This window comes from Microcaecilia unicolor, chromosome 3 (assembly GCF_901765095.1).
Source record: "Microcaecilia unicolor chromosome 3, aMicUni1.1, whole genome shotgun sequence".
Classification (NCBI taxonomy): Eukaryota; Metazoa; Chordata; class Amphibia; order Gymnophiona; family Siphonopidae; genus Microcaecilia; species Microcaecilia unicolor.
In genome coordinates this window covers 8,793,194-8,809,577 of record NC_044033.1, presented here as the reverse complement: position 1 = coordinate 8,809,577, position 16,384 = coordinate 8,793,194, and positions in this window count along the sequence as shown.

Genomic DNA, 16,384 nt, shown 5'->3' with positions numbered 1-16,384 from the left:
CCATGGATAGAGATCATATCTTGGAGGGCTATGGAGTGTTCTTGTAGATGATGATGGTGGAGTGTAGGGGCTGGGCAGGCTCTCCAGGACATTAGAGATTATGGGCAGGTTGTTTCCCCTCCTGGGGAAGGTCCTAAACTAATTCTTGTGGATTCCCAAGGTAGATACCTTGGTTACATCTGTGAGAAAAACACCATGATCCTCTGACCAAGAATGCGGGTGGCAATCTGTGGTGGTTGTGTGACCAGAGCTGTCTTGTATTGGTCTCAGCAGTTACCCACTTCACTGGAAGCATCTTGTCTTGATTCAGGTGCAGACTTTGGACTGATACCCTCTATGATATCACCCACATCTGCTTGTACTTGGTGGCCTCATAATTGTCACTCTTCAGTGTCTTTCAATCTGGTATTGGTCTACGGATTCGGCCTCCAAGATTTATCTGAGTAAGCTGCTGAGGACACTTGTTATTTGGGGATGATTTATATAAGCTAATTATGACTTGGGGGAATCAAGCTGCAGAGACTCCTGGAGGACAAGGCTTAGTCCTTGTCTAGGGGTTCTGGAAGCAGGTCTTATTCCAAGGACTGGGACCAGTATTAGTTTGGAAGGAGAAATTCTGCTGCTCCCTTTTCTGGATCGAGAGGGTCAGAAGAGTCAGAACCTTTTCATGGAGCAAAGAAGCTGAGAGAGGGTTGAGCACTTTCTCCTCCATGTTTAAAGAGCCCCAGTGAGGATCAGAGGGTTCTGTCTGTGGAGGGCTCCACCTGTTCCACCACGATTGGGCTTGTGACATCTAATTAGTGGGTGTTAGAGGTCATCCAATAAAGGATATGCCCGAAGTTCGCAGAACCAATTTTAGACACCTTTATGGTATCCCCATGCTTCTCATATTTCAAAAGATAGGCTGTAGCATAGTAACATAGTAGATGACGGCAGAAAAAGACCTGCATGGTCCATCCAGTCTGCCCAACAAGATAAACTCATATGTGCTACTTTTGTGTACACCTTGCCTTGATTTGTATCATTTTCAGGGCACAGACCGTAGAAGTATGCCCAGCACTGTCCCCGCCTCCCACCACCGGCTCTGACACAGACCGTATAAGTCTGCCCAGCACTATCCCCGCCTCCCAACCACCAGCCCCTCCTCCCATCACCGGCTCTGGCACAGACCGTATAAGTCTGCCCAGCACTATCCCCGCCTCCCAACCACCAGCTCTGGCACAGACCATATAAGTCTGCCCAGCACTATCCCCGGCTCTGCCACCCAATCTCGGCTAAGCTCCTTAGGATCCATTCCTTCTGAACAGGATTCCTTTATGTTTATCCCACGCATTTTTGAATTCCGTTACCGTTTTCCTCTCCACCACCTCCCGCAGGAGGGCATTCCAAGCATCCACTACTCTCTTTGTGAAAAAATACTTCCTGACATTTTTCTTGAGTCTGCCCCCCTTCAATCTCATTTCATGTCCTCTCATTCTACCGCCTTCACATCTCCGGAAAAGGTTCGTTAGAACTGTGAAGCCTGTACTTGACCATTAATGTTGCTGTTATTTCTGGATTTTACAGGAGTAAATGCCTTAAGGGTTCCAACTTTTGGATGGAAACAGCGCAGTCTGTTATCTCTTTGATCCATCCTGAGGTGTTCTGACTTCTCTGGACCTGGCCCATGCTGAGGCTTACTTTCATATTGCTATCTGTAAGTTTTGCAATCTGGGCCAGCAATTTTAGTGCAGGGCCCTACCTTTCAGCCTTGCAACAGTCTCCTAAATCTTATCCAAGGTTGTGTTGGTGTCCCTCCTCTTCAAAGAGGGATTCACTTGCATCCCTGTCTGGACGATTGGCTGATCTGAGCTGATTCAGAGGCAAATTCAAGATTGGTGACAACCAGAGTGATACAGTTTTTGGAACACCTAGGGTGGATGGTCAACTATGCCAAGAGTCGGCTGGTTCCTTCACATCTACTGGAGTACCTTGATGTCTGCTTTGACATCAGACAGAGGGACAGTTTTTCATACCCTGGAGCACATGGACATGCTATGAGCCCAGATGACAGTGTTTTGTGCTTAGCGGGCCTCAAGAATCTGGGATTGACTCCATGGCAGCAACACTGGAGGTGGATCCATGGATGAGAACTCACATGAGGCCACTTCAGAGGGCACTGTTGTCTCATTGGTCTCCCAGATCTGAGGTTTGAGGTGTTGGCTTGGTGGGATGTTCTGGCTGTTCCCCTGAAAGGTGACTCCTCTGGACCCCCAGATTGGTTGGTAGTGACCACCAGAATGAGTCTCAGGGGTTGAGAGGATTGCATTGTCTTGGCTGGCTAGCCCCAGTGTGATGGTCAGCTCTGGAAGGTTTGTGAACGTCAGAGCCATCTGTCTAACATTATAGCACTTCCACTTGTTTAATACAGGGGAAAGTTGTGCGTGTGATGTCTGATAATGCAATGGCAGTAGCATACGTCAGCAAGCAAGGTGGCACCAAGAGTAGTACGGCAGTAGTGAAATGCCAGCTGGCTGGAACTCAATTTTGTAGCAATTTCAGTGACACATATTGTAGAGTGCAAAATGTTCAACCTGACTTTCTCAACAGGTAGTTGCTGAACCCGGGGGAATGGTAACTGAGCCTCTTGGCTTTTTTTTTCTGCTGTTGGACTGTTGGGGGCCTCCATGCTTCAGTCTGATGATGACCCAACAGAATGCAAAGTGTGCCAGTTGTTTCAGCTGCTGAAAGGAATTGAGGTCGGTGGGGATAGACTTGCTGGTGCAGCCTTGGCCCAGACCCAGACAGGAGCCCCCCTGTATGTCTTTCCTCCATGGCTGTTAATAGGATGGAAAGTCACCCATTTCTTGAAATCCCGGTGGCTCTGGATTGGCCTCACCGCCCATGGTACCTGGATCTGATTCACTTGGAAGCTTGAGTCTCTTGCAGCAGGGCCCAGTTGTGACGGACGATCTGGATACCTATTGTCTTACAGCCTGGCCCTGAAAGGGTGGCATTTAAAGTACAAGGGTTACTCGGTATCCATGATACTGCACTTAAGGCCTGTGGGATGTCTACTTCCCTTGTATATGTTTAGTTATGGAGACTTTTGATATGTCACCTTGGTATCTATTTTAGCCTTTCTTTAAGGAGGGCTAGATCAAAGTCTGGCCCTTAGTTCCCTTAAGGTACAGAGGGCAACTCTTTTTTTTTGTTTGTTTTTTTTGTTTTGTTTTGTTCCAAGGCTAGGGTGAATGGTTTGTCCCTGGGACATAAGCCAATGTCCGTTTTTTTGCAAGGGGCCAAACATATGGCCTCCTATGAGAGTTTTGTTGCTGAGAGGCTTGTCTATTTCCCCCTTCGAGCTCTTATGTCAGGCTTCCCTAAAGGAATTCACCCTGAAAATAGTTAGCTTAGATATCTGCTTGGCTAAGCGAGTCTGAGTTATAGGCCCTCTGTACTTTGTCAAAATGTCTTTGAGCTCTGGGACACAATTTCCATCCACAGCACTGTTGGATGACGTCACCTGCATGTGGCTGAATTATCCTGCTGTCCATGGAGGACCTCTGTTACTGGTAAGTAACCTTGCTTTATGCCTTACCTGATAATGATCATTCCTTTCTTACCAGACCTGTCAAATTCCTGCTCAAGTGTGGTAAGTAGATGGAGAATCCGGGTTCGATCTGGTAGATAACAATATTATAACAATTTGTGCATAGCTTTAAAAAAATGGAAGAAAAATGATGATAAAGGGAGTGATTTACATAGTAACATAGTAATGATGACAGATAAAGACCTGTACGGTCCATCCAGTGTGCCCAACAAGGTAAACTCATTTACATGGTATGTGATACTTTATATGTATACCCGAGTTTGATTTGTCCTTGCCTTTCTCAGGGCCCAGTACTGTTCTTGTACTAAGTTCTGAAGCTAAGTCGAACTCCTTAAAATTTACACTCCAGCCCATCCCTATCTATTCAGTCACGATCAGTGCGTAGACCGTAGAAGTCTGCCCAGCTCCCGTTTTGTTTCCAATTACCAGTGTCGCCACCCAATCTCCACTAAGATTACATGGAACCATTCCTTCTGAACAGGATTCCTTTGTTTATCCCACGCGTGCTTGAATTCTGTTACCGTTTTCATTTCCACCACCTCCCGTGGGAGGGCATTCCACATATCCACCACCCTCTCCGTGAAAAAAAATACTTCCTGACATTAGTCCTGAGTCTGTCCCCCTTCAACCTCAATTCATGTCCTCTAGTTCTACCGCCTTCCCGTCTCCGGAAAATGCTCATTTGCGGATTAATACCTTTCAAATATTTGAACGTCTGTATCATATCACCCCTGTTTCTCCTTTCCTCCAAGGTATACATGTTCAGGTCAGCAAGTCTCTCCTCGTACAGTTTGCAATGCAAATCCCATACCATTTTCGTAGCTTTTCTTTGCACCGCTTCCAGTCTTTTTCCATCTTTAGCAAGATACGGCCTCCAAAACTGAACATAATACTCCAAGTGGGGCCTCACCAACGACTTGTAGAGGGGCATCAACACCACAGGGACGGCCAGATTTCAAGGGAATGGAGTGGAGTGGAGAAGTGGTGTAGTGGTTAGAGTACTGGTCTTGCAATCCAGAGGTGGCCAGTTCAAATCCCACTGCTGCTACTTGTGATCCAAAATCCAAATAAATAAATAAAGGCATAGCAAAGGCATGGACGTCCTTCTCACAGAAACATCCACGTTTTGGACGTCCTCAACTGCCCGTCGCAGGGATGGAGGCATAGCGATGGCACCTAACACTTGTACATCCTTCACCCATACTCCAAAAAAAAAAAAAAAGACATCCCTGACGAGCACTTGGACGTTTCCACCTGGACTTATGTTTTTTTAAGGTTGTAGACGGCTATTATACATGCAGTTTGTCTGCGTGTATGAAGCCGTCTTTGGCATGCGTGGCTGCTCTGCACTGGCTTCCCCTCCTTAGGAAGGAAATTGTGTGCAAATGAGCTAACAGCGAGCAGCTCATTTGCATGCGATTTCCTTCATGCATGCCCGTTCCTTTCCGAATCGCTAAGGGATTGGTAAGGGAAGGGCTTCTTCCGTTCAGTTAGTACATCAGTTAGTCCACTGCAGTGCCCCCTAGGGGCCCGGTTGGTGTCCTGGCATGTCAGGGGGACCAGTGCACTACTGGCTGCGCCTCCACAACCAAATGAGTTCGATTTGGTCATTTTTGAGATGAGCATCCTCGGTTTCCATTATCACCTCGGTTTCCATCTCTACAGTCGACCATCTCAACATTTGTGTCGACTATTTCTAAGGTCAACCTAAATGTTGAGATTTGGGTGTCCCCGACCGTATTATCGAAACGAAAGATGGACGCCCATCTTGTTTTGATAATACGAGTTTCCCCGCCCTTTTATGGAAAACTTGGGCGCTCCATTCGATTATGCCCCTCATACTGTAACCTAAGGAGAGATAAGGAACTGGTCTAATTATAAAAGAACTTGCCTTGATTTTTGCTACTATTTGAGATTCGACATGGAATTTTTCTGCTATTTGAGATTCTGTTGCTACTATTTGAGATTCTACATGGATTGTTGCTAGTGGAGGAGTAGCCTAGTGGTTTGATCCTAGGGAACTTGTTGGATTCCCACTGCAGCTCCTTGTGATTGTGGGCAAGTCACTTAACCCTCCATTGCCCCAGGTACAAATAAGCACCTGTGTAACATAGTAACATAGTAGATGACAGCAGAAAAAGACCTGCACGTCCAGCCAGTCTACCCAACAAGATAAACTCATATGTGCTACTTTTTGTGTATACCCTACCTTGATTTGTACCTGTCCTCTTCAGGGCACAGACCGTATAAGTCTGTCCAGCACTATCCCCGCCTCCCAATCAGCCCCGCCTCCCACCACCAGCTCTGGTACAGACCGTATAAGTCTGCCCAGCATTATCCCCCGCCTCCCAACCACCTGAGGATCCATTCCTTCTGAACAGGATTCCTTTATGTTTATCCCACGCTTTGAATGTAGTTGTAAAAATGACAGAAAGGCAGTATATCAAGTCCCTTTCCCTTTCCCTGTAGGGGATTGGCACATGTATGGAGGTGGCTGCAGGGGAGTGTGATCACATTATAGAAATCAGACTGGAAGTGTGTGACCTGCTTTAGTTAATACAAAGTCTTTTTTCCTCCTTTTCTGCTGGAAACCCAGTTGGCCATAGTATTTGCTGATGCCTCTGGCTATGAGCACTGTCAGAGCCAGGTAACGTGAATCACTGCCCACCATCTTGTCTAGATCATAAGCTTTGGGGAACAAGGACTCTCCTTTGTGTATCTGTGCCATGCTGCAGATCTCCTAGTGTTTCACAAGTATGATTTAAAGCGGTAGCTACAGTTCTGTGTTTACACAGTACGTGTGCTGCAGCCAAGGAACTTGAGTTTATTTATAGAAGATTGAGGGAGGTTACAAGACAACAGTGCTTGCTTCTATATGATCCTCAAGGGCTCTTATAGGCCCTTCACAGTAACAGCAGGACCTGAAATATATCTCAGCTTTCCTCATCAGGGAGCCATCACAGCAGTCTCCTTCTCCGCCGCTTACCGCTTCCCACACCATCTTGATCCAGTGGGATTGTCTCACCTGTGTTTTATACTGTGGGATATCAAGCTGGGGTCCTGTGACGTGCTTATTTTCAGGTCTATTCCGATCATGGTGATAATCGGTCAGCCCCTCTGTCTGTACTCAAAAGAGAATCCCTAAGCAGAGAAACTCTGCTAGCCACATGATATTAAGACGAACATTTTAGATGAAGGAAAAAAAAATCCAGTTGTATCACTGGTTCATATGAGCCTAACGACAGCCACAAAATGCTCGTTAACTTGTTGCCCGTTACTGTTGAGATGACAGCTGATCGGATGCTTATCTGTGCATCATGCAGAGCGTTTGCTGATATGCTGTCAGCCACGTGTGTGTGTGTTGTTCCTACAAATGATACAAAGATCTGCATCAGAGAAAGCCAAGAGTGAGTGCAGTCACTAAAATCTAATGCAAACCAATGGAGAGCCCGTCTCGTCTTCCGCCAGGGTCGCTTTACTCATACTACCTCTCTCCTCAAGACCCTTCACTGGCTCCCTATCCGTTTTCGCATCCTGTTCAAACTTCTTCTACTAACCTATAAATGTACTCACTCTGCTGCTCCCCAGTATCTCTCCACACTCGTCCTTCCCTACACCCCTTCCCGTGCACTCCGCTCCATGGATAAATCCTTCTTATCTGTTCCCTTCTCCACTACTGCCAACTCCAGACTTGGCGCCTTCTGTCTCGCTGCACCCTACGCCTGGAATAAACTTCCTGAGCCCCTACGTCTTGCCCCATCCTTGGCCACCCTTAAATCTAGACTGAAAGCCCACCTCTTTAACATTGCTTTTGACTCGTACCACTTGTAACCACTCGCCTCCACCTACCCTCCTCTCTTCCTTCCCGTTCACATTAATTGATTTGATTTGCTTACTTTATTTTTTGTCTATTAGATTGTAAGCTCTTTGAGCAGGGACTGTCTTTCTTCTATGTTTGTGCAGCGCTGCGTATGCCTTGTAGCGCTATAGAAATGCTAAATAGTAGTAGTAGTCTCTTGTAATCAGAGGTGATATTGTGATGTCATAATGCCTCAGTCCACCAATAAGAGCCAACCTCATCAGTGATGTCACAATGGCTTGATTGTCCTATACTTGGCTCCTTTTATTACATAGCTCTTTGAGCAGGGACTGTCTTTCTTCTATGTTTGTGCAGCGCTGCGTATGCCTTGCAGCGCTATAGAAATGCTAAATAGTAGTAGTAGTAGTAGAGCCCTGCATATTTTATTTATAGGATTATTTACTGCCTTTTTGAAGGAATTCACTCAGTGGTGTACAGTAAGAATAGATCTTATATCGGCAATAGACAATTACAGCAGTAAAAATATTCAACTAACAGTACAAAGTATGGCATGGTATACTACTGACAACATCAGCACAATACGTAATGGAACATTATAATTGGTAGTGAAGGGTAAGGCAAGTTGCAACATATAGATGAGTAAGAAATAGGAAGAATTTGAAAGTAAGGTGACTGATTTGAAGAAGTTACACATGAGGTCAGAGAGATGGTTAAATATTATCTCAGCTAAGGTAGGAGTGGATAAACATGTCCTTCTGCAGTATGTGCAGCCTGAGTCAATCCTTGTGTATGTGAGTGAGACTAACAAGTTAGTTACTTCTTCCATTAAAGGCCTGGTTGAAGAGCCAAGGTTTCACCTGCTTCCTGAAGTACAGTAACATAGTAGATGACGGCAGAAAAACCTGCACGGTCCATCCAGTCTGCCCAACAAGATAACTCATATTTGCTACTTTTTTTGTATACCTTACCTTGATTTGTACCTGTCTTTTTCAGGGCACAGACCGTATAAGTCTGCCCAGTACTATCCCCGCCTCCCTACCACCAGCCCCGCCTCCCGATCTTGACTAAGCTCCTGAGGATCCATTCCTTCGGCAGGTACAGTGAAATGCAAACATCCAAGAGGAGGCAGGGAACAGTCAGGGATGAGACACTGATGTAGGTTGACCAAGTGAAAGAGCTCTGAGGTGATGAGATCCAGTAATCTCAAGGTAGCAAAACCGGTGGCGAGATCCAGAGGGATGATGGGGCACTCGGGGAGAAACATCACCAGAAGTAAAAAAAAAAAAAGGAGGTATGCTTTAGTAGAGGTGATTGGTGAGACCTCGCCCACAATATAGTGGAGGAGTGGCCTAGTGGTTAGGGTGGGGGACTTTGGTCCTGGGGAACTGAGGAACTGAGTTTGATTCCCACTTCAGGCACAGGCAGCTCCTTGTGACTCTGGGCAAGTCACTTAACCCTCCATTGCCCCATGTACCGCATTGAGCCTGCCATGAGTGGGAAAGCGCAGGGTACAAATGTAACAAAAATAAAATAGATACTATTGGAGATTCTACATGGAATGTTGCTACTATTGGAGATTCTACATGGAATGTTGCTATTCCACTAGCAACATTCCATGTAGAAGGCTGCGCAGGCTTCTGTTTCTGTGAGTCTGACGTCCTGCACGTATGTGCAGGACGTCAGACTCACAGAAGCAGAAGCCTGCGCGGCCACATTGGTGATCTGCAAGGGCCAACTTCTAGTGGAATAGCAACATTCCATGTAGAATCTCAATAGTAGCAACGGTGGAGGAGTGGCCTAGTGGTTGGGTGGTGGACTTTGCTCCTGAGGAACTGAGCTGGATTCCCACTTCAGGCACAGGCAGCTCCTTGTGACTCTGGGCAAGTCACTTAACCCTCCATTGCCCCACGTAACCACATTGAGCCTGCCAGTGGGAAAGCGCAGGGTACAAATGTAACAAAAAAAAAATAGATATTATTGGAGATTCTACATGGAATGTTGCTATTCCACGCAACATTCCATGTAGAAGGCTGCGCAGGCCTGTTTCTGTGAGTCTGACGTCCTGCACGGCCACATTGGTGATCTGCAAGGGCCGACTTCTACATGGAATGTTGCTACTATCTGAGATTCTACATGGAATGTTGCTACTATTTCAGATTCTGTTGCTACTGTTTGAGATTCTACATGGAATGTTAATGTTGCTATGCCACTAGCAACATTCCATGTAGAAGCCTGCCCTTGCAGATCAGCAATGCGGCCGCGCAGTCTTCTGTTTCTGTGAGTCTGACGTCCTGTACTCACAGAAACAGAAGCCTGCGCGGCCGCATTGCTGATCTGCAAGGGCAGGCTTCTACATGGAATATTGCTAGTGGAGGAGTAGCCTAGTGGTTAGTGCAGCGGACTCTGATTCTGGGGAAGTGGGTTCAATTCCCACTGCAGCTCCTTGTGACTCTGGGCAAGTCACTTAACCCTCCATTGCCCCAGGTACCAAAACTTAGATTGTGAGCTGTCTAGGGACAGAGAAAGTACCTGCATATAATGTGTACAGCGCTGCGTACGTCTAGTAGCGCTATAGAAATGATTAGTAGTAGTAGCTGGAGGTGATATTCTGAAGCTTTGAGGATGTAGACAGAGGTGTAACATCAGAAATAAGGGGAGCTGGTAGATCAAAACCCGTCAGAAAGGTGGAGATGTGTGTCTTAGGATAGTTAAGCTTAGATCAGGCAGATTGCAGTCTGTTAAGGAGGATGGGCTGGTGTTTTTTTTCACTGCTCTCACTTTCATTCTAACACAGTGAGTAAATAGATCCATTTCACTTACATCAGAATCAGCAGTGTTGTCCTCTATAGAAGTAGCTGGCCAGGGCTTTTCTGGGTCTGTGTGCCAGGCGCTGGCATTTGGGGGGAGGGCGGTGGAATTGTTAAGTGGGTTAGCATTTGCCATTGTAGTGACTGTGCTGTCGGCCTGGCTTTGGGATATGATTGTTAACCATGTGGTTTAAAATAAATAGGAAAACCAAAGATCAGCCGGGGGGGGGGGGGGGGGGGGGGGGGGGGGGGGGGGGGGGGTGGGGGGGGGGGGGGGGGTGGGGGGGGGGACTCACAAATACAACAGAAAAGAAATAGGGAAGGCCAGATGGGGTTTCGATGACAACTTCAGAAGTTTTACTGGGCAGACTTCTGCGGTCTATGCCCTGAAAACGGCAAGGACAAATCAAGATAAAGTATGTAACAAGTTTATCTTGTTGGGCGGATTGGATGACTGTACAGATCTTTATCTACCGTTCTCTACGTTACTACTGCTATACAGCTGTGTTTCTGTGATATGAAATTATCTGTGGTGGAGAGTAGTTACATCAACTCTGTTCCCTTGCAAGGCGGAGGTGCAGCCTGGTGACCTGGACAAAAACCTATTCACTGGCTGAACTGGAGCTTTCATGCTCAGAGAGGAGAGAAAAAGCCAGGTAGAATCCTTCCCAACCTTGGCATTTTAGAGCAGACTAAGCACAGACCTGATATAAGAGCGTCAACAGCCACTGTAAAACAACACAGTCCTAGAGGTCAATACAATTACCTCATTTCTTGTTTTTATGTTATTCTTGGTTATTTTACTGTTGTTATGCTGTCAACAAAATTGTAAGTTTTATGTTAAACTGTACTCGCCTTGGCTGAGGGAGATATGATAGAGGTCTATAAATAATGAGAGGAGTTGAATGGTAGATGTGAAGCATCTGTTTACGCTTTTCAAAAATACTAGGACTAGGGGGCATGCGATGAAGCTACAATGTAGTAATTTAAAATGAAAATCTTTCTTCACTCAACGTGTAATTAAACTCTGGAATTCTTTGCCGGAGAATGTGGTAAAGGCGGTTAGCTTAGCGGAGTTTTAAAAAGGTTTGGACAGCTTCCTAAAGGAAAAGTCCATAGACCGTTATTAATGGACTTGGGGAAAATCCACTATTTCTGGGATAAGCAGTATAAAATGTTTTTGTACTTTTGGGGGATCTTGCCAGTATTTGTGACCTGGATTGGCCACTGTTGGAAACAGGATGCCCAGTTTGGCAATACTTATGTGCTTATAATCTCTTCATAAAAGTGGTTAATAAATTCCACTAAATAAATAAATTTCACAGAGACGTTTGTATGTTCGGGGGGGGGGGGGGGAAGAGGAATGAACGTGATCAGGAAGCACAGGCAGCAAGTGTGAACAGGGGGGAACCTCTGACCCAGGAATCACAGGGCAGGGAGTGGAGTGGGGGGGGGGGGGGGGGGGGGGGGTCACAGACCCAGCAACCACACTGCAGTGTGTTGGAAGCATCATTCCCAGTACAGATCTCTGTGGTACTTGACTATTCACCTTCCTCCACTCAGAGACTTGACTCCCCGTCCACCCTAGGGCATTGCCTTCTGATCCACGGCTTTATTCTTTCCAAACTTTATACAAAAGGGATCAAAAATGTCTGCACATCTCTCGGCAAAATAACAGAAAATTTAACGGAATGGAATGAAACTCTGTATATGGGAAAAAACAGTAAAGACACTCGTTGAGCTTGAAATGGGCCTAAGTAGACTGGAAGTAGAGGAGTCGAGTGTCCTAGTGGTTAGGGTGGTGGACTTTGGTCCTGAGGAACTGAGTTGGATTTCCACTTCAGGCACAGAGCTCCTTGTTACTCTGGGCAAGTCACTTAACCCTTCGTTGCCCCATGTAAGCCACATTGAGCCTGCCATGAGTGGGAAAAGCGCGGGGTACAAATGAAATTAAAAAAAAAGAAAGAAAAGCCTCCCAAAAAATGGGCACAAAGTATTTCTATGGGAAAAGGCACTGCAGCTTCTGTGGCAGCTTAGAGTGAAATGTGCAATTACAGAATAGGGAAAGGGAACTGGGACTTGATATACCGCCTTTCTGAGGTTTTTGCAACTACATTCAAAGCGGTTTACATATATTCAGGTACTTATTTTTGTACCAGGGGCAATGGAAGGTTAAGTGACTTCCCCTGAGTCACAGGGAGCTGCAGTTGGAATCGAACTCAGTTCCCCAGGATCAAAGTCCACTGCACTAACCACTAGGCTACTCCTCCACTCATTCCACCAATAAGAGCCAACCTCATCAGTGATGTCACAGTGACTTGATTGCCCGATACTTGGCTCACTTCTGATATTGTGATGTCATAAAGGAAAGGGGGAAGGGAAATGGGACTGATATACCGCTTTTCTGAGGTTTTTGCAACTACATTCAAAGTGGTTACATATATTCAGGTACTTATTTTGTACCAGGGGCAATGGAGGGTTAAGTGACTTGCCCAGAGTCACATGGAGCTGCAGTGGGAATTGAACCCAGTTCCCCAGAATCAAAGTCCGCTGCACTAACCACTAGCTACTCCTCCACTAGCAACATTCCATATAGAAGCCTGCCCTTGCAGATCAGCAATGCGGCCACGCAGGCTTCTGTTTCTGTGAGTCTGACGTTCTGTAATGTGATGTGTGTAAATTCTAAGTCGCATATTTGAAATGGGGGAGGGCGGCGTGGAATAGGTGGGTCTTGAGCATTTCACAAATCTATGCGCGTTGTTATAGAACATACCCGGTCTACGCCTAATAAAGATGTTGGCATTTACACTGAGTTTTACTTGGCGTAACTAAATACAGGTGCTCAGTGTATTTGATAAACTGCGGAGAAATGTAGGCCTATTTTGGCGTGATATATAGACTCTAGTCCATAGTGTGCTGTAACTATAAAGCGTTAGTTGGCCAACACTTCGGTGCCTGAGGGAAGATCCTGAAAAATGCAGCAACGCGTGGTTTAATACAAAACCCCTTAAGAAGATCATGTAGTAGCCTGTTTAAACGTGTTAACCGTGTGTTAAGGGCTTAATGCCCTTAGGCCCCTAATTCAGTAGTGCTGGCGCTGTCATACGAAAGTGAAAGTAAAAACACCATGCATGCGCAGTAGCCCGTTAGATAAAACTGATGTTATCACTTAGTAAAAGTGGCTAATGATCCGTTGTATATGTAATCAAAATAACAAAATACCCTAGGTCTAAGAAAAAAAGACTGATAAAAATATATCACATTAATGAAGTATGAAAACTCATACGCTGATAATAGTGCTCCTAAGGAGAGGTGGTGGACGCTTGGAATGCCCTCCCGCGGTGGTGGAGATGAAAACGGTAACGGAATTCAAACATGCGTGGGATAAGCATAAAGGAATCCTGTGCAGCAGGAATGGATCCTCAGAAGCTTAGCTGAAATTGGGTGGCGGAGCAGGTGGGGGGAAGAGGGGTTGGTGGTTCGGAGGCGAGAATAGGGCGAGGGCAGACTTGTACGGTCTGTGCCAGAGCCGGTGATGGGAGGCGGGACAGGTGGTTGGGAGGCGGGAAAAACTGCTGGGCAGACTTGTACAGTCTGGGCCCTGGGAGAGACAGGGGCAAATCAAGGTAAGGTATACACATGAGTTTGTCTTGGGCAGACTGGATGGACCATGCAGGTCTTTTTCTGCCGTCATCTACTATGTTACTATGTTATAAAACACAGAAAAACTACAAAAATAACTTTGCCAACATGAAACAAAAATGGCAAGTGTCATGGACTACTATCTCTGGTCCTTGTGGGGAAAAAAACAGTAGTACCTTGCGGGAGCAATTATATTGCGAACCAGAAGCCAACCCTGAGTACGCAGATTCCCCCCCAAAACAATTCAGTGCTGAAAGGGCCAAGAGGTGCAGGCCTTGATCAGTAAAGCAAAAACATATTACTATCATAAACTTTAAGAAGCATGATAAAAAAAATGGTCTTTTTGTTTGGTGGTTTGTTTTTTTTATTTTTTAGTTGAAATATCTTTTATTGAGGCATCCTATATAATAATTCTCACCTCCAACGTTCGAATGTGCCTGGGACCGTGCCTCCCTCGGAGGTGGTCTGCTAGGCAGGCATGCACTGACGTCAGTGACAGCTGATTCCAAAGCAAGGGGAGGAGTACCCTACTCCTCCCCTGCCTGGGAATCAGCTGTCAGTGCGCCGCTCCCTGCCAGTTCGGAGCAAGTGGCAGGGAGTGGGGCAACACAGGCCCCCCCCCTCACCGCATCACCAACTCACCTCCCCACCCGACGACCATGAACACCCCGTGTCCCCTCACGCACCTCCCACCGAGTTCCACACTCCGCCCTCCCTCCGATTTCAACACCCCCCCCGCGTTGCGGCCCCCTGTACCCCCCTTCCGCGACCCTGTCGACCCCCCCTTCCCGCCGAAACCCGTCCCCCTCCGCCGTGGAGTACCTGTGCTGACGGGGGACTCCAACCCCCGTCAGCTGAAGTCCTGTCAGACGCACGCAGAGGAACTTCAACAGAAGATCATTGAGGAAGCAACGCCGCGAAGGCCAGCACAGGACTTCGCCTGACGGGGGTTGGAGTCCCCCGTCAGCACAGGTACTCCACGGCGGCGGGGGACGGCTTTCGCCGAGAAGGGGGTCGACAGGGTTGCGGAAGGGGGGTACAGGGTCCGTAACGCGGAGGAGGGGGGTGAAAACAGAGGGAGGGCAGAGTCTGGAACAGCGAGGGAGGGTGGGGGATGGCCTTGCTAGCACCCGTTTCCTTCCCTTAAGAAACGGGCATTTTTTACTAGTTAATTATAAAAGAATCTCCAAACAAAAATCTCACAAACGTCAATAACGTAAGTACAAAAGGAAGGAGCAGTAGCATAATCAACAGTGCCATCATTTTGATATACAAAACCCCCAGAACCCACCTGACCCCCTCACTACGGCCTAAGTTGTAAATTATTTAACAGATTAGTGCAGTGTCTCATAGTAACATAGTAGATGACGGCAGAAAAAGACCTGCACGGTCCATCCAGTCGGCCCAACAAGATAACTCATATTTGCTGCTTTTTGTGTATACCCTACTTTGATTTGTACCTGTGCTCTTCAGGGCACAGACCGTATAAGTCTGCCCAGCAGTATCCCCTCCTCCCACCACCAGCCCCGCCTCCCACCACCGGCTCTGGCACAGACCATATAAGTCTGCACAGCACTATCTCCGCCTCCCACCCACCAGTCCCGCCTCTGGCACAGACCGTATAAGTCTGCTCAGCACTATCCCCACCTCCCAACCACCAGCCCCGCCTCCCGATCTTGACTAAGCTCCTGAGGATCCATTTCTTCTGAACAGGATTCCTTTATGTTTATCCCACGCGTGTTTGAATTCCGTTACCGTTTTCCTTTCCACCACCTCCCGCGGGAGGGCATTCCACAGCATCCACTACTCTCCGTGAAAAATACTTCCTGACATTTTTCTTGAGTCTGCCCCCCCTTCAATCTCATGATCAGCGTACCTAAGAGAGGTGTCCATACTTTAAGGAAACTCTCCTTCTCTTCTGCTGACGTTCTCTCTGTTCCGAGTACCTCTTGCATTTGGTTCCACATAACATTAATGTTGGAGGTGGTTGTTCTATCCATTGTAACAAAATAAAATGGTTTTCCATCAAACAATCTTTACAGGTGAACAGTGCAGGGTTACTTGCTTCCTACAGATCTTATTACTGATTCCCCCAGGAAATCTTCCTGTTTTCCAGCATTTGAAATCACCAAAAGGGGCCAGATCTGAGCAGGAGCCCCACCCTCCAAGCCGCTCGGTGATTTTAAAATGGCGTATTTCACTAAATTTATACTCTGCAAGCTAGCTCTCAGTGGATGGGGCCCTTCACTTGAAAAAGTTGGAAACGCCTGGTCTGGAATCTCCCAGCTCTAGTAATGGACCCAGGGCCGCCGAGAAGGTCTATAAATAATGAGTAGAGTGAACGGGTAGATGTGAAGCGTCTATTCACGCTTTCCAAAAATACTAGGACTAGGGGGCATGCGATGAAGCTACAATGTAGTAAATTTAAACAAATCAGAGAAAATCTTTCTTCACTAAACGTGTAATTAAACTCTGGAATTTGTTGCCAGAGAATGTGGTAAAGGCGGTTAGCTTAGCGGAGTT